Genomic DNA, 19,410 nt, shown 5'->3' on the forward strand with positions numbered 1-19,410 from the left:
CATAGAATTTAAAATCTGCAATCCCCAGATGTCTCAACCAAATGCCAAATTCAGTAAACATTCACCATAAAAACAACTTAAACATTCTCTCTTCTTTTTAACTGCTTTTCCCTGCAGCATGTTGACACTTCAGCAAACTGAAATGCCGTTCCTATCTACACAGTCCCATGATTTGCTCTCTCTCTGGGCTCTCTGATGTTCCCCTCAGCTACTGAAACCCAGATATTAGGCTTGATCAATGAACCCAGAAAGAATTTAATGCATTACTGCCAATTGTGTCTATTATTAAAAGTACTAACTTGAGACTCTTAAAACGACAGAAAATGAGAAAGGGGGAGATTTTTTTTTAAACTGTTATTTATTTTAAGTGTGTTTTTCCAGGACCCATCAGCTCCAAATCAAGTAGTTGTTTCAATCTAGTTGTGGAGGGCACAGGTCACAGTGGCCCATGTGGGGATCGAACCGGCAACCTTGTTGTTAAGAGCACTGTGCTCTAACCAACTGAGCTAACTGGCCACCCCAAGGGGGAGATTTTTGAAAGGTTTTTATCATGTATATTACAAATTACATTTTGTTGGATTTGACCCTTCAATAGAATAATCATCAAATTATGTTCAGTCTCCTTAAAGTGGGGTATGGTCACATAATTTTTATGGTTTGGGGTGAGTTCCCCATCGAGATGAATAAAAGTACCATTAATATTTCCACTAAAAGATAAATACACAAACCACTCTCCAAAATGATAGTGCTGTGTCCTGCATCCAGATTCCTGTGCCCACCCCGCACCTCTCCCTGCAGAGGGTTAGCTGGCATTCACTAGTGCCTCAACCAGGCAAAGAACAGGATGCGGAAAATCCATAAAAAAGCTTCCCATTTTCTGTTCCTCCATAGCACGATCACCAACTCCTGGCAACACAAAGCTGAAAGACTTAAAAAAATAATAAAACTACCTGGGGTCTCCTATTAGAATGAGTACTAGCTAACCCAACTGTAAGAAAAGCAGTGATATATACATATGTAAAGGTGCTTCCTGGGGATACAACAGATCTAATGAAGAACTGCTGAGCCACATTATACCGGAAAATCCATAAATGTTCGTCCTCGCTGTCACCAGGCTGGAGTAATTTTTTTTAATGCAATGCTTTGATGTATATTGACAGGGCTAACCTGCTGGGTTTAAGTTAGCTATGGAACGTGCCCTGCATATCTATTGACCTTCTAAATCCCTAAAGATCAGGGGCAATACTGACCCGCAATTACATCCGATATTGCACACTACTCAAGATGCCATCTGATGCTGAGAAAGTAGTGGTTTAGCAACACCAGGCGGCTCTATGATGCTAAAATAACAACGAAACACTCGATTACAAACCCAGATACTCGGCTTCTAAGACCCAGTGCCGCACAAGGACCCACATTCAAAGCTCACGTCCCTTAAGGTTGAATCTTAAGTTTTCTGCGATTTACCCTCTAAAGTTTCTAGTTTGCAAAACGTTATTACTTTGAAAGTCCCCTCTTCTGGACCCCCCCTCCCTAAACGGGTTGGCAGCAAGGAAGAATAGGGACGGAAGAGGGTTAATCGTTCAAACAAAATTTAAAAACCTATAAACCAATCTTTTTTTTTTTTTTTCAGAAGAAAAAAATAAGCGTTCCACCAAACCGTCAGCCGGCAATCGAGCATCCGATTTCCATTTGGAGAACACAATATTAGAGAAACCAAACGTACATCTCCCTTCCCAACAAAAGTGGCCTCTAAACTACCCTGCCAAGGACACAGGGAGGAAACAGAGAAGCCAGACACAAGCTTGTACTTTTCAGGCAGACGCGTGTGAGCCGCGGAGAGAACGCGCAAAAGGGAACACAACAGGGAAAAGATGAACGGGAGGAAGCGGGAACCCGCGGCGGGAGGCGGGTGGGGGCAGGACCGGCGAAGACGCCCTAGGTGAAAAGAGGTAAGGGAATCGGAGGCTTCAGGAGGAGGAGGGAGGGGTCCCAGACGCTGCCTAGAAATCACGGCCCCGAAGGAAAGTTAATACTCACTCAGTTTCGCAACTGCGCCGCCCCCGTAGGCCGCTCAGCAGAGCCGGCCCGGGCGCTGGGGACGCGGCGGCGCTGCGAGCTCTGCGGCCGCCCCGCGCCTGTCCCCGGCCGCGCAGCCCCGCGAGCCTCCTTCTCCGGCGTTCCGCGGGCCGCGCGAGCCGCACCGGAGGGAGGCCCCGGCTCCCCGGCGCGACCGCTCCGCGCACCTCCCCGGCCGGCGCTAGGTGAGTTAGGACGCCCCTGGCGGGGCTGCGGGCGTCTGCGATCGCGCGGGCAGCGGTTGCGCCGCAGGCAGGAGCGGCTCCCAGCGCCGCCGCCGCCACTACCGCGGGCGGGCGAGGCTCGGCGACGAGCCTGGCGGCGGGCGCAGTGCGGGGCGCCGGGCGAGCGCGGGCAGCGGAGTTGGCGGCCGGCTCGCTCTAGCGGCTGGTGTCTGTGGCCTGGGGGCCGGGCTGGGGGCCGGGCGGCTCCGCCCCTTCGCCGGGCCGCGGGCTGAGCGCGCGAGAGAAGCGGCGAGGGGGCGCCACCCTCGGCCGGGCGCTCGGGTTACAGACGCCGCTTCCCGGCTTCCCCGCCCGCGCCTCGCCGGTTCGCCGGCGCCGGGAGAGACATTGTAACGGAACTGGGACGCCAGCGCTGCATTGTGGGAGCTTTTAAGGCGGTGGGGAGTGCGGCGGGGCCGCTCGGGCCCACCGGGCCACGCTCTACCCCGGCCCCCCTAGCGCGGCCCCGCTGCAGCTCGGCCGGCCGCACACACCCCAGCCACCGAGGCATGTGGGCCTGAAAGCCAAAATGGTGAGATGACCGGTACCTCACTGACTCTCACAAGAACAAAATCTAACATAGCCCGGGGATGAGTCTTGTAAAACTGCCCTCTATGGTCCCCCGGGAAAGTGGGAAGCTTTTCCCGTAGACGCTTAAAAAAAAAAAAAAAAAAAAGTAAAACGCTTCAAATCCCAAGGACTAGGTTTGAATTGCTTTTTATCTTGAGTGGCAGTGATTCAGCTACCCCTTCTCAGCAGCACGCAATAACAGGCAATAACAGGAGATGAAAAACACAGAGAATGAATCAGATGTGAGTAACCAAGTTTAGAAAGAGCTGGGCTCATATTCAGAACCCCTCACCCCCCTCTTACCTCCCTTTAAAGTTAACAAATAGTTAAGTAGGGAAAACAGTGCTTTCATCTAGAAAGGCAGATAATGTCTGTTGTTTTCACTATTGCACCTTTTTTCATGGCACGCAGTTACTCTGGCCACAGGACAGAATTCAGCCTTTGGTCCAGCTTGCGCTCACACTTGCCCACAACTCAGCAACAGCTATTCATTTGCAGGGAGGTGCAGTGAAGATAATGGATGAGATGCAAGAAAGCATTCCAGTTATAAAATGCCCCTTTTAATTATCCAGACACTTTAAAAAAAATCATCAAAAGAAGGGTATTAAATTTGAACTGCAACTTCTTACAGCTCATCTTACTCAGGGCCTGATTTGTTTGTATTGAGTTTGGGTTTTTAGGCCTTTTGTTTCTTTCTCTTGTTTTTTTGACCTTTAGTTACTGCACAGCTCATTGGTTCCTCTACCTCAGAGGTTAACTGAGGAGAGAGAGAGATGATAAGACTCAAATTTGGCTAATCAACATTTGGAGGATTTGGGGACAAGAAGAGCTCTCTATGGTTCGAATGTATAACTTGAATTGTTTTTAAAGATGACTCTGTAGGGCCTACATTGTCTTCTCGTAGTTTTCCAGCCTTAACGTTAACATTTCCTAAGCTCTCATTCCCTTGTCAACCTTTCACTCCACTGAACAAATTCAGTCACCACCTAATTGCCAAATCTAATGGAAAATTTTAATCTCCATCTTGTGCCCTTTGGCAATGTTGACCTCTCCCTCCTCCTTAGAACTTTCCTCTTTTTTTTTTTTTTTCTGTGATAGTCATCCCTGTTTTGTGGAGGTCTTGAAACGGGCCAATGAAGCAGGCAGGAGTGTGGCTCTTGTTAAACCAGGATCCAGGATCGGACCCAGTAGGAGAACCTTAATCTGGAACCTTAATCTGCTCAGGGTCCTGACATGAAATTTATCATACATCCAGAGGTGAACAAGTTGACTGACTCATGACAACCAACTGTCATGTGACCAGCATTTAAATCAGGATGAAATTTACTATGATTGAATACCCATGCCCACTATTTAAGAGAAGCGCTTACTAGGATCCAGGTACCTGGGGAGGTAGCCCCACTTCCAAACCAGCGTGTGTCTTACTGATGGCTGCTGCAGTCCGTGAATTTACCCCTGTTCAGTCCTGGGTAAACCCAGGAAAATCTCTTCCCTACCTCAGCCCCATGTGGTTAATGCATTCTTTCTTCAGTGTGTAGTGCAATTTGTTTTAAGCTTCCTTAGCTAAATCACATCCCTGTTAAGCCTTCCTGAGATCACACCAAATGTCCTTGACAGGATTTGTAAACAACCCTTATTTATGGTTTCTAATTATATTTCTAGTTACATTTCTAACTAAAAATCTGTGAGTGTTCATGCACTCCAAGCCCTGTGACATAATCAGATTTGGTTTTTAAGAAAATCTGAGAGGATAGAAAAGAGAATATCAAGGAACAGAGACTTCCTTGGAAAGGAAGTAAGAATACAGAAAAGAGAGTACCAAGGAAGAGAGACTTACGTGGAAAACAATGGGAATGAATGGGGGTGAGGGGGGTGGACAGCACCTAGAGGTGTATTATGATTTATAATTAGTTTCCTATTGCTAACATTAAAACGTCGCCAAAAACTTAATGGCTAAAAGCAAAAGAATGTTATCTTACTGTTCTGGAGGTTAGAAATCAAGCTGTGGGCTGTGTTTTATCTGGAGGCTCTAGGGGGAGAATCCTTTTCCAGCTTCTAGGTGACACCTGCATTTCTTGGCTTGTGGCTTCTTTCCCTATCTTCAAGGCCAACAGCATAGCATCTTCAAATCTTTCTCTTTGTGACCTCTGCTTAATGATTGAGGGCCCATTTCTAGATAGGCCAAGAAAACAGGAATTGGTGTAGGTACATTTTTAGGCATATATGTTGTGAACTGAATTGAATTATTTGCAGGAAGAGACGACTGTTGCCATTACTAGTCAAATCGTCATTGGGATAACTTATTTGACTATAAGATTGTGGAAGTGGAGACTCATTAGTTAAATTAAACCATGGGTCCCTCCAGAGACCCAAGTAATTGAAACCCAAGGTATTAGCACACTAAGAAAACCAAGTTCACATCTGCAGTCCCTGGGGATATATCCCTTTCTCTGGAAATCCCTCATAAGTCATATTGCCAAGTTTGACAAATGTATTCTAGACCAGCATTTCCCAAACCAGTTCACCAGGGAACACCATCCTGTAAGACGAGATGCTGGGAAGAGAGTTGCTCCATGCTTAGATACGGTCCATGGAACAGTTACGACTATAGTTTAGGCTAGCCAAGAAGCTTGTCAGTGGGTCAGATCCATCAAGGGCATAGTGTTGGGAAATCGTTTCATGAGGAGTCCAAGGGAGGAACAAACATTTTGTCGCAACAAATAGGTATGTGTGCTGGGAGCAATAAATTATGGACTTCTGCATATAACTTATCATTTTCTTTATTATCTAGCCCCACCTATCTTTCTTCCTTTTTCCCTACTTCTTTCCCCACTGTGTGTTTCACCCAGACTACTTACAGCCTCCTAACCACTCAAATCGTGACTCAGGAGACCAGTTCTCAGTTCCCTTACCACATTACCCTGAACTTGCTCCTTTACTTGTAGAGCCCTAAAATCAAGTGAGGGCTGTGTCCCATCTGGAAGCTCTAGAGGAGAATCCATTTCCTTGACTTTTCCAGCTTTTAGACGCCACCTGCATTTCTTGGAGCCCTGACTAACCTCCCCATCCACACCCCTACCTGCTTCTTGAAGCCGGGGACTATTTTGTATCCCCCACACCTGACACTGGACCTGGCTCAGACTGCAAACTCAATTAATATTAGTTGAAATAACAATTAAATGAATATATGGCAATATAAATGGAATAAATTAATGCCATCTACTCACCTATTATACGTTAATCTTCTTCTATAGCTAGCGAAGATTTCCATTTTCTTTAATTAACAAACATAAAAAAAATAATAAATTAGGTTCTGGGATTATAAAAATTATTTTGACATAATTTCAGCCTTCCATGAGCTCACAGTTCATCTAAGGAAACATATGCTAAAAAAGAAAATGAGGCAAATAATGCTAGTTGCCTAGCCCATTCCCTTTCACCCCTTATTTCTTAGTAACAAAAACCTGATTTTGTGTCCAGTGTAATATTTCATTTCACAATTTTCCTTGCAGATTGGGGTTACTAAGTATAGGTCAATGGTATGTGGATGGAAGGTGTTGTATGGACTTCCAGGAAAACTCCTTATTTGTGTGTCTGGTGGTGGGCTACTGGGAGGACTGACTACTGTTCTTGCTTGGAGCATGGATGTGATAGCTGGAGTTACAGCAATAATTTTGTGACATAAAGACTACCCTGAAGCCCGATGTCATATGCTAAAATTTGTACAAATGAGATCATTTAGAGTTATTCAGCCTATCTTACCAAATCTTCATTTAGTCACTATTAGTGATAAGTTTGGAAGGAAAAAGAAAAGAAACACTCATTTTTCCCTTTCAATATTGGTGTGGAAAGCAAGCAAATATTATTTCTTTCCCATTCCTAATGAAAATTTTATATACATACTAAAACACTGCAAAGACCTGTAAATATTGTGATTTATTTGACCAACGTAAAGCGGCTTTTCAGAAACAACCAACAGTTCTCAGATCTGTAGAAAATTTTAACTTGATGATAGTTTCTTCTTAAAAAAGAAAGTTACCAAATCATAAAGAACCTCTTAAAAGACCCTCCAATAATTTTATGGGACAGGAGGGTGATAATTAGTATATTTTATTAAACAATGAAGTATAGTATGGAAAGAAAGTATAAACTGTAAATGGAAACTATAACAGGTTATACCAAAAGGAATACATCCAAATATATTCATAAGTAGGATTTAACATATGATTGGGTCTTTATTTAGGGAGAAGTTTTTTGAGAGGATAATCCCATGAAAATGAAACAGTCTTGTTTTTTGTTTTTCATTTTTTTATTGTAGACTAGAAGAATGGATTTAGTCAGCTGAGATTAACTATGGGGGACTCTACAAGATCCTGTACTAGGATCAGTAATTGGGGAAATGAGTGAATGTGGTACCTGATGTTATAAATACCTGGAGTAAATTCTGGTGTCTGGCAGTCTTTCAACTTGAATGCCACTCACCAATTTCCCTACGCTTCTGTAATACTATAATTGAGGTTTACAGTGATGACCCTGATATTCATATCAGACTTCTGAATCATAGCGGAAAGATTAAATTATCTTCTGCTTTGCCTTCATGTATTTAATTATATTTTTATTAATTGCAAACTGGAAATCTGATCTGTTTTATAACACTGCTAGATTAACCAAAGCCTTCTTGTTAGGGACCTGGCCAGCCACAATAGCAGAGTTTACAGTTCATGGGGGCGGGGGGTGGAGGGGAGCGAATGCAACAGCTGATTAAAACTGTGAGATTTATATGATAATAGCAAGAATAATTATTGCAAAATAATTTAGAATCACCCAGCCACACTTTTAAGAATTGTAACAAATATATTGATTAATAATAAATGCCACATAGTTAATTCTTTCAATAAGTATAATCATATTCTGTAGTATAATCATATTCTGTAGTTAAGAGAAAAATTACCGTAGCGCATGAATAAATCTTCATTTCAGATTTGATAGAATAGGTCTAGTAGTGTCATCTAGAGAGTAGATCTTAGGCTGAAGCCCAGGAATAGTATAAATTAAGTTGGGTTATATGTTCAAATTCGGTTTAGGGTCCTGTCAAGCTGCTCTTCATCTCATCCTTGGTCTCCCTAGAGACATATTGCTCAGGTGGCAATGGAGGATCTCTAATAAACATGGAGCCTGTGGTTCTTTGAACCCCAGCATTGATTGGCAGATCTGGATGCCTAATGGGAGTCCCCTGTCCCTGTGTATCTACCCTGTGTGTTTATTCCAAGAGAGCTACACTTCCAGGTGGGACTGCATTGTTCTTATGGCAAGGGCTTACAAAATTACCTCAACTGCACACCTACTTCTAACATTTTGAGTATGTGAATCCTAAATTAAAATAATTGGTACCATTGAAAGAGAAGAGATATGGCAGAATAGACTTGCTCCAGGTTCTAATAATGACCCAAATAGCAATTCAAAAACCAACTAAAAAAATCCAGAAAAAGAATTTTGATAAGGCTTTAAAATAGATTAAACCAGGAACACAATAATCAGTGAATATAAGTCTGTCATGTAATTTTTACTTTATTCTGTGACTTCACTCTGGCATTCAATTTCTAGATCAATTTCTGAGCATTGGTTTCCAAAAAAAATCATTATCCTGTGAGCTCTATGAGCCACTGGAGCTTTATAACAAATAAATGAACAAAGAGTGGATACCCTAAGAAGAAATAGCCTCATGTTAACATGTTGTCCTCAGAACTGAGAAGTCCATGTACTAATAGGGGTCATGACAGCCTATCAAACGGAAGGAAAAACTGTACAATACTCCAGTGATTCTAGACGGAAGTAGATAATCAATTCAGCCCTGGGTAGTTTCAGAGAGTAAACCAAGAAAAGGAAATCTTTCTTCTCCTGGGGGCAGAAACATTTTTTGTTTTTGTGTCATAATTTCAGCACCTAATGTTTCTGAGGAAGTGTTGGTTAAGACAAAAACAGTGGATCTTTGAATTAGAATCCAAGTGTTAGAAAGTAATCAAAGATGGAGTAGCACGTCAGTCTTGCTTCTCTTGTAATAAATAAGTAAAGATGATTGTACTGTGGGGTCCTTGTAGGTAAGAGACCTAGTCCTATCTGGCTGTTTTGTGCAGGGGCAAATAAGGGGATAAAAAGAAGTCATTAGAAAATTAAGTTTACCAAAACAAGCAAGGCAAATTGAAATATGGGACCTAAAATTCTAGACCTTGGCAATCCACACCCTAGACTGGGTGCTATACAGAAAAAGGAAACCAGTAGAGACCCCCTGGCAGTGTCAGTCAAGGCAGGTAATTTCATTTACTGTCTTTCCAGTAGGCTGGGGTTGGACGAGGGAAGAAGTGGTGATTTGGATGAGGAACTACATACTTTGCACATAAATATTTTACTGTGAGAAATCAAGGACATCCTTAGGATATATTTTAGAGATAGTGTGGGATTCACATGAATGATTAAAATTCAAGTTTCTAACATTGAGAGAAAATAGACTATAGATGATCTCCCAATTTTTTTTACTATAGGCAGAAAGTAATATACCGTGTTTCCCCGAAAATAAGACCTAGGCAGACAATCAGCTTTAATGTGTCTTTGCAGGAAAAACTAATGTAAAACCCAGTCTCATTTTACCATAAGACAGGGTATAATATAATATAATATAATATAATAAATATAATATAGTATAATATAATAATATAATACCAGGTCTTACATTAATTTTTGCTCCAAAAGATGCATTAGAGCTGATGGTCTGGCTAGGTCTTATTTTCAGGGAAACACGGTAGGCAGAAGAGAAGATGCATTGGGAGGTAATACGGGTGCAGGAGAGGTTTGAAAGGCTGCAAGTACTGGATTATAACCCCCCTAGGACATGGACAGCGTCTTGGAGTTCTTCAAACCCACTCTCCAGTAGCCAGTTCAGTAGTTACTATGCATGTCAGAGGTGCCTGAGTGAGTCTTTTTGTTAGAAAGCAAATTAATGCAGTTTTCAGAGCTCTCTTGAGAGACCTGAGCTTGAGTGAGGACTATTATGAAAAGGATAGAATATTTGCTAATGCATTCAAGTCTTCTAATTCTATTTGTCAGTTTTTAACCCTTCTTCCTCTTCCTGGCTCCCCTAACCCCACCCTTGATGTCAAGAGAACAGAGCACTGTGGAAGGCTCCAGGCAAACTGTGAAGTGTGTGGATTAGCGTCTAGAGTAGGGACAGCGGTGCTGGCTTCGGTGCAATTTATTTAATCTGTTTGGGCCTCAATTTCTGCGTGTGTAAAAAGGGATGATGATAATGAGTATTTACCAAACAGAGTGGCTGAAAGATGAACTGTGTCTGACCTAGAGTAGGCCTCAGTTCAAGTTAACTGTAATCTTTTTACTGAAATCAAAGGCTTCAGGTCTGAGGTCGGATCTTTTGTGAGAACATTTCCCTTATGTTGTGTCTTATGGTGGGATACGGAGTGGGGCTTGAGAGCGGAAACCCCCTCCTCTCAGTTAGCAGGGAAGAGAGGGAACTGGATGCCCTGGTGATGACTCAGAAATGAATGCGAGTACCAGTGCCAGCTGCAGCGCTTCCTCCCAGGTGGGTTAATATTAGACAGAAAAGTTTCTTTATGGACTTTGTTTTTGCTTTTGGTCCATTCTGCTGATAAACATCCTCACTCAGAGTTTATTACTGCAAATGAAAACAATAGTAAGCCAGGCATAGATAGATAGATAGATAGATAGATAGATAGATAGATAGATCTATATCTATATCTATATCTATATCTATATATCTATATCTATATCTATATCTATATCTATATCTGTCTATCTATCTATATGCATTTTATTTAAAATCTGAGCCCAGGCTTGTTGTTCTGCATGAGAATTCTGTGTGGCACGGCAGGGGCTGAGTAGGGGAGTAACACTGACAGGTTTCTTGGTGCTGACTGTGAATGCCTGTTTGTCACTTTGTAAAGTTGGCTTAGAGTAGTCAGGTTGTATAGGAAAACCTTCTTAAGAGTCACAAGGCAGCTTTTCAAAAACTCTTTAGAGCTGGACGCAGAATTTCATTTCCTCACCCCATCCAAGCTGCCTTTAACAGAAGGAAGCAGAGCAGCTGGGAGATACCTGTTCAGGGCAGTAGTGCATCGGCCTGAAGCAGTATACTCCATCTTCCAGTAATCCAAGACTGCCAAGAAAGTTCTCTGTCACAGCACAACTGAAACTGAAAAACTTTGAATTACAGTTTGTTGAACTGGATGCAGTCCCTTCGATTTTCAGTTGAGGAATCAAATCCAGAGTTATCTAGGTACCTGCTCAAGGTAATGCAACTCATTCGGCTCAGACTTCAGACTCAAGACAGAGTACAAACAAACCTGTGTATTTGAACTTTGCACCATTTCTATCCCTTGTCTCATCAACTTTTATCTCCCTACACAATAGTTACAAAGCAGTAAGCTGGAATAAGAGAAATCTGTAAGTGAAATTGTGCTGACATGTTTGGGGTTGTATTAATATTCTCTGAAACCACAAAAAGCATTTATTAAGTAGTGTGCAGCCAATTTGAAACGTTATGTTTAATTTCAAAGGATGCTTTCATTCTCAGAAGTTAAAGCAATCTTTGTTCCACATTCAGGCTTTAAAGGCTGGGCTCCCGATACCCATGGTGGTGGTTGATTGTGGCTGGTGCGACGGTTAGATCAAGGACTGCTTCGAAAGCAATTCAAGGCAGCTTTAAGGAGCTCAATGTCTTGTCTCTCTGATTATAGTACGTACAGTTGTCAAGTGAGAGAAACGACTATTCCCTTGGTGAGTTCCATAGTCAATGGGCTGACAGCAGTCAGTCAGGCTCGCAGAGAACAGCCCTTCACTGTATGTAAGACATAGGACTGACCCCCAGATCAAGCTGCTCAAAATTGCCTTTTTACTCAAGATAAAGCATCTTCAGAAGTTATGTTGTAAGCAGTGGGGGAACTGTTAAGTTGTACTGAAATAGAACAGGTAGAAAGAAGCAAACGAATGTGTGCTTGAAAGATGCAAGGAGGCTTATACTGGATATATCCACCGGGGCCCTGTTCAGATGTATCTTTTCTGCCATGAAGATTCTTCTAATCTGTATTTTGGTATGGTTTTCCTTTTCTTAATTTTAAATCATTAACTTTCTTTGTGCCAATTAAAAAGAAATAGAAGTCAGTCACTGCCTAAATTCCTCTCTGCTGGTGAACGTTCTTTCTCTCCACCTGGTCACTAAGAAGCTGCCTCTCCTAATCTAAGACCCTCATTGCAGGCAGTAATCAAATTCCTGGAGGTCTGACCATGGAAAACTCAACCCCAAATTGTTTCCATCCTTCTTCATAAGAGATCATGCATATGCCAGTTTTGGTTTCTTTCCCCACCCTCAACTTTGTCTTTCCCTCTGCTTATCTTTCTTTTTGTATACTTGTAGACGTGAGCTAGCTCCTGAGACTTTTCCTCCCTTCCCTTCTGTCTCCTGTGGATGAGAAAGGGGATTCTATGGCAAGTAACTTCAAAAGTGATGTTCCTAACTGGGCAGGTCAGGGTGTGGGTAGTCACGCCCTAGGCATAGAACTTCTTTACTAAAAGGCTTATCTTTGCCTTAACCCAGCCCTGTCCATTGTTTCTGTGCGTGTAGGTCAACACACCTTTGAAATGCACCCTCCTTCTAATACCTGACCACCCTTTCAGATCCCACTTTCTAAAGTCTGCAAGAGAGCACATCACCTTAACTATCCCATAATCCGTCTTGCTTTCTCCCACCTTCATGTAATCTTCTTTACATTCTCTCCTTAATCTCAAACGCATAAAAGAAACTACAAACTGTTATTCTCAAAAGCATTTATCTCAGTCTGTTGAGATCTTGTTTCCAGGTGTATCCTGTGTTTGGCTCAAAGAAATTTTTATAAATATTCTCTGCAGGTTTGGACATTCTTACGTCGACACTCCCAACTCTTTCCTGGCCACTTTATAGAAACCTGTCCTCCTACACCTGTTTATTATTTTTTCCCTTCCCATTTTGATTCAAAAATTTACCTGTAAAGCATGGGTGATGAACATATTCATTTTGCTTGTGATAAACCTTGAAGGAAGAAAAGCAAAGCCCATACTTTTTGGTGTGTGTTCGAAGAACCCCTGCCAGAATACTTTTGAAAGTTCATTTTGACTTTACATTATTCATTTCCTACTCCCCACCATATCCGTCTTTAATTAAACTTAATTTCCCTTCTTAAAATATTTTTTAAAATTATTTCTAACCAATAATTCCATTTTAAGTGCTATAATGCTGTACTGTTGTCCACTATTTTTTATTGCACATATGCCACGGGAGGTAAATGAGCCTTTTGAAATAATTTTGGAACCTTGCCATTTTTCGAACATTGTTTCTACAAGTAAATGAATTCCCAGCTTTTAAAACATGATTTATTTTAAGTTGGGTATTTCCTCTGTGTGTTTGATAACAAAAATCTTTTTGATGTGGTAAGATAAAATAGGAGAACTGCCTTGGTTTTTTACCTTGTTGAATATTTTCATAATAGAAAAAAAAATGAACGTGTTTATCTCTTACTTTTTACTGTGCTTGTATAACATTCTAGAGTCCTTGCAATGCTTATTGTTGGTTATTTATAGTTTTTCACAGTCAGAGAGTATATGGAAACTGTGGATGGCCGTGGTTTATGTTTTTCCCTTCTTCCTGGGCACAAGGAGAGACTTTTCCTGCCTCCCTGGTAGTGAGGTGCGGCTGCGTGACTGGACACTTGCCAGTGGAATATGAGTACATGTGATTTGAGGACCTTCTGACTTATCTGCTTAAGAGGATATTTCTGACCTGAGACTCCCTTTTTTTCTCCCATTCGTCAGCCAGCTGAAAGGATGACGACCAGAGCAACCCTGTAAGCCAGCTGTTGATGGCAGAGCTGTTACCAGCCTGTCTCCCATGACTGACTGGAACAGAGCTGCCCACCAAACTGGAACGCTTATCTTGGACTGTTACCTGGGAGACAAACTCATTGTTTGAGCCACTGAGTTTTGGGGCTGTCTTACAGTAGCTTAGCCTATTCAATAATGCTACTACAAAATTATTTTACAAGGTTTCCTATTATAAAGTGTTTTACCTCAATACACTGAATAATCAAACTATATAAGCGAAAGTAGTTTTCTTCAGAAAACAAAACTAGACTTTTCAACTGTTTTCCTTTGACTCTGAGAGTGAATTTCTCTACACATTAGAAATTGCGAAGGTGAATTTAATCTTCCATTCGAACTGAAAATCTGTTTACCAAAGCCAGACATAGCTTCCAAAGAGTTGTTATTTAGAAGGGGGTAGTATGTTTTGGCCTTCGTTATATATGTTACAGGAAAATAAGTAAAAGAATACCCACCTCAGAAGCACATTTCTTTGATCTACTATCCTGTGATAATCCCATTTTAATTAGGGCCAAATTCTACTTATGATCAAATGCACTCTCAAGAAACAAGATTCTTCAGGAGTCACTCTATAATACAATAATGAAAGAAGCATAAAGCAAGGTTAACATCATTGAATTTCAAAAAAAGTACGAGTATAAATTGAATTAAGGGTAGAATCACACACACACATACACCTGTTTATAGTTTGTTTTTTATACCCATGGTTGGTGGCATACCTAATGGTACTTCTTCACTGAATATTTTTGTGTATTTGTTGGTTTGCTTTGTTTTCCTGACAAAGCAAAATAACGTTATAAGGGCGGAAGGGGGATTGTAGAAGAGGGTAAAGGGAGTCAAATATATGGTGATGGAAGGAGAACTGACTCTGGGTGGTGAGCACACATGTAATATATAGAATTATAGGTTTTCATTAAAAAAACAACATTTATAATTTAGGCTTGTTTTGGTAACGTTTTTCATCCAAATAGGTATTGACAAAATAATGTAAAATATAGAAGTTAAGCTAAATAATGCCAAATTGGCTTATGGCTGAAAAACAAACTTGTAGGCTCAGAATGAGTAAGGATGAATTCATTTCTCTCAATCTTAAAATTGAAGAGATAGGAAAAGGGGTTACAAAAGGACATGTAATCTTAATAACCTCTTAAAAACTGAATATTATAGCGGTGTTAGAACTCAGAACTCTGCGGGAGTTCTGAGAAAATACAATTTAGGAGGATAGAATAGGCATTAGCTATAGGAAAATAATCCATTCTCTCTTGACATATTTGAACTAATAGGAACTACATCTCACTTTTTTGTTTAATGCAATACTTGGCTTTAACTCTCTGCCAGCACCCAAATGATGATAGTTGTTAGGTCAATCTTCATTATGCAAATGAAGATTTCTACTTCAACCTAAAATGACATCTGTGGAGCTTTACCTGAGTAAACATTGTTTTCCCTCTTTCGCCATTTTCTGGCTGCCCGACTAAGCTAAGTGGAAGCATCAGAACTGACAAGAGACCAACATGCTTATAGCAGGGGGGATGCCATGTAATAATGAATTGTAGATCTGAAAAGAACCTTGATAAGTTTTCTACACTGAAAGATATAAACCATACATTATTGGCAATTGACTGCTGTGTGACAATTCATCCAGAGTCTTGGTCCAAAAAGTCCAGAGATCCAAGTTCTAATGCTGGCTTTAGCACTTCTCTATGACAAATCCAAGCTGTGCCTCCACTTCCTTGTCTGAAAATGGGAATACTCTATTAATACTTGTTTTCCCCAAGCCCACTCTAGAGGAAGTCTGTACCTGTAGGAAATGACACAGCACACAACTCTTTATTTTAAAGTAAAAATAAAAACAGTCCTAAAGAGAAAACAATATCGTTATGGGGAGTGGGGAGTAAATGGCTGAGGAACTGTTGTGATGCCTCTGGAACAGAAGTGAGCAAACGATAGCCAGAGGGCCAAATCCAGCCTGCTGCCTATTTTTCAAGAACTAAAAATGACTTCTCTAGTTTTATATATTTTTTTAAATCCAAAGAAGAGTAATATTTTATAATACATGAAATTTATATGAAATTCATATATCGGTGCCCATAAATAAAGTTTTATTGAGCCAGAGCCACGCTCATTCATGTGTGCATTGTGGCTGCTTTCACACTGTAACAGCAGAATTTACTAGTCATAATGGAGACCATAGGGCCTACAAAGACTAAAATATTTACTATCTGCCCTTTATAGTAATAGTTTACAACCCTGTCTCTAGAATATCAAAGGTAGAAATGCCCAGAGGCAGTAGGAATTTAGATTTTGGAATGATCCACAAGAAGCAATAGTTTAAAATATGGGAATTGATGAAGGCAAGGAGGAGATTAGAGCAAAGAGGTCTGGAGAAAGCATCTAATAGAAGATGACTTGACGGTTGGGAGGAGAGGAAGGAATCCCTGAAGGAAGCAAAGGCACAGTTACAGTGTGGCATGTTTCCCAGAAGACAAGCGAGGAGTGAGTGCAAGGTGAATTGGTAAGAGCAGACGTGTCCGAGAGATCAGCTAAATTCAATAATGAAACAGTTCATTGAACTTGATGAGTAGAGGTCATTGGTGTGGCCTTTGAGAAAAACATTTCTATGAAACAATGTGGCATTAGCTAGTTTTTAAGCCACAGATTTACCAAATCAGACTTACCCTGGAAAGAAAACCAAGAAAATAATAATCTGAACATGTTGCAAAACCAAGGGAAGATGACTTGTTTACTTGCTTGTCTGTTGTTTTTCATAGGCAAGGACTGAGAGTGTTTGTAGGACTAACAAAAACACTCAAGAGATAGAAGTGAAAAGAGGAGACAGAGACCAAGAGCTGAGCAAATGCCCGGAAAAGCAATAGAAAAGAGGTTGACAGGGTGACTAAGTTGAATATGGAAGGGGCAAAGGTCCCTCTGACACAATACAGAAGAAAGAAAAAAGTGGAAGCACAAAGAAAATTTGAAGGGAGAGGTGGGAAAAGGTGTAATGACAGTAAATGACAAGGTCACCTACATAAATAAGGGAACTGGGGTTGTGATGGAGCATTTCTGGAGGGTGAAACAATAGCTATCTTGTATGAAGCTATGTGAAGTCCACTGGAGGGTCTGAAAGGACTGCCGAGGAAAAGGATTTGACAGGATTTTATACCTTTCCCAAAAGTTTTGGGAGCTTGGATGGGGAGATGGAAAAGAAAATTGAGATGATCAGGGACTGGGATTAATGTGGAAGACTCAAGAAAAGTTAAGGGATGGAGTGAGAGTTCCAGAAGGCAGTGCGGAAATAACTTCTCCTGCAGTCCAAACTGGTTCGTAGAGCAAGGGACACCAAAAGGACCTTGATCAGCTAGGATTAGAAAAAAGACTTGAGACAAATGAGCCCAAAACGCTGTTGATATAAGATGAAGCGAGTACAAAAGATAGAAATCAGTAAAAATGAAATGAAAAAGGGGGACCCCTATCATCACCACCACCAAATTGAATATCTTGAGTATTGCAAAAAACGTACAGTGCCTGGCCATTGTGGGTACTGTGGGGAATCTCAGAAGAAATCTGAAAATGCAGCTCTAGGAATATACGCGTATGCTTTATCCCGAAGGCCCTCATTCCTTGGAGAGGTTTTTGGTTCCATGGATGCCTGCCAGGGTCCGGTAGGTGGAAGGTGATCCGAGACCAGACAGGTGATGTCTGAGCTACTGCCAGTGGGACTAGATCACAAAAAGTATCCTTAGCCAGAGAATCTTAACTTCGTCCTAAGGTTGAAACTGAGTAGTCCTTTGGAATGGAGCTGAACAATGACTCAACTCAGTGACTCTGGCTCCCTGGGCTCCCTTTCCTTCCCTTCCAGGGCAACTGAGATTGAATGAATAATAGCTGTTAAATACTCCCTTGAGAACAAGACTCCTACACACTAATAAATACTAAATGCTTTCATTACAATTTAAGTGAATGACTTGCTTCCCCCGCCCTGCCAAATGCCTCATAATGAATAGCATGAGAATGACATTTTTTTCCAAAATGTTACACATTAATACCAATTTATTATAAAATCATGAATGTCCACCAATTTGTTGATTGAAAATAATTTGCATAAACATTTGAGGAATGGTGGGAGAGAAACTAACAAATACCTGAATCATTCAATTATTTGAAGTACATGGGCATTAGATAAAATTTAGCAAAAGATAATTTCCAAGTATATTAAACAAATCAGCTCCCATTTCACCTTTTCTCCCCTTGCCCCTGTTCTCCCCCCGCCCCCCACAGTTCTTGCTGCCCCTAAATGTTCTTTCAGAGATTCAGAGAAAATAGGAAGGAAAAGATTCACATATTCCAAAACGCAGATAATTTCCTGGTCTTCATGACATAAGAATACTAGCTCTCCCACAGAGAAACAAATTGGATGGCAATTTTAAGATAATTGAATTGCTTGATGCTTTTCACATTGTTGGGAAACCAGTGCTGTGAAAAGCAATTTTTTTCCCAGTGCTACCTGTAGTTTCCTGTGATAGAAGATTTTCTGTTTACCCATTAAAAACAAAACACAGAGCAAAGATTTGCATATTTGTGAGTTTGTTACACAATGACTGTGAAAATGAATCACCTGGTAAACCAAAATAAACTGAGTTGCCTGAATTTTCAATAAATCAGATGTAATAATTAGGAGTGGACAAAAAAATATCTGTATAAAAGAAACTTGTAGATCCTAATTTTAAATCACTTAAGGGCAAAATAGTTACCTTTGTTTCCCTTTTTGGATGGAAGTGGGGGCTTTCAGGAATGAGACAGTGGGTAATGATACAAAGCAAAATGGTTGATAATCACAAAAGAGACTAAGGCATAAAAAGACAACTATCTGGGCAGAGACAAGCTATGGAACTGAACAGAAACGGAACGATTTAGGCTTCTGGTTCTTAAACTTGAATGTGCACCAGAGTGGCCTGGATGGCTTGTTCAAACTCAAATTCTGGGCTCCATCCCCAGAGTTTCTGATTCAGTAGATCTGAGAGGGGGACGGAGAGTTTCCATTTCCAACAAATTCCCAGAAGACATTGGTGTTTCTGGTCCTGTGACCCAACTTTAAGAACCAAACTTAGGTTATTTTAGGGCAATGTCTAGAGATAGAAAGCTTTGAGAAGAAAGAGTTGGAGACAATGAGGAGAGAGAGAAGAAGATAATTTATTGGAGGAAGCTAAAGGGAAGAAGGAATTAAGACAATGAGGTGATGACTAAGTTAAAATTAAAATAATAGCAAGGGAAGGTAAACTTTAATTGAATGAAAAGCCCTGTTCTAGGAGCCACTTTATATTCACAGTCCTTCCAGGTTGATAAAATAATGATAACACCCAGAAGAGGAACCAGAAGATGCTCAAACACTTGACAAATATGAGTGGATAATGGCAACTATAGTAAAATAACTTTCCAAGGACAACACAGTTAAAAAGTGGTCCTGAGTTCTAAGCCACTTAAGAGCTAGACAAGAAATAGGACAGATGGCGATCAGAATAGCGTACTTATTACTGATTAAGGCTGGCAGGGATTGTGTGGTTTAGGAGGGCAGCAACAGTGCGTTTCCTAATATGGCAGC

The 19,410-nt window shown here is 41.0% G+C and overlaps 1 protein-coding gene and 1 long non-coding RNA gene across 5 annotated transcripts in view; one reads left to right on the plus strand and one right to left on the minus strand.

Moving 5' to 3' along the window:
• Window positions 1-2,180, minus strand: part of RASSF8 (Ras association domain family member 8) — a 102,021-nt gene extending 99,841 nt beyond the window's left edge. Inside the window, exon 1 of one of the 2 annotated variants that reach the window (XM_019737627.2) lies at window positions 2,041-2,180. The gene's annotated coding sequence lies outside the window, so the exon portion shown is untranslated. The remainder of the gene's footprint in view (window positions 1-2,040) is intronic. The other variant, XM_019737618.2, reaches the window with a different exon arrangement.
• Window positions 2,124-19,410, plus strand: part of LOC141570127 (uncharacterized) — a 260,003-nt gene continuing 242,716 nt past the window's right edge. For all 3 annotated transcript variants that reach the window (XR_012494031.1, XR_012494029.1, XR_012494030.1), the window contains exon 1: window positions 2,124-2,264. This is a non-coding gene — a long non-coding RNA (uncharacterized LOC141570127). The remainder of the gene's footprint in view (window positions 2,265-19,410) is intronic.

The sequence above is a fragment of the Rhinolophus sinicus genome, linkage group LG02 (assembly GCF_036562045.2).
Source record: "Rhinolophus sinicus isolate RSC01 linkage group LG02, ASM3656204v1, whole genome shotgun sequence".
NCBI classification, from domain to species: Eukaryota; Metazoa; Chordata; class Mammalia; order Chiroptera; family Rhinolophidae; genus Rhinolophus; species Rhinolophus sinicus.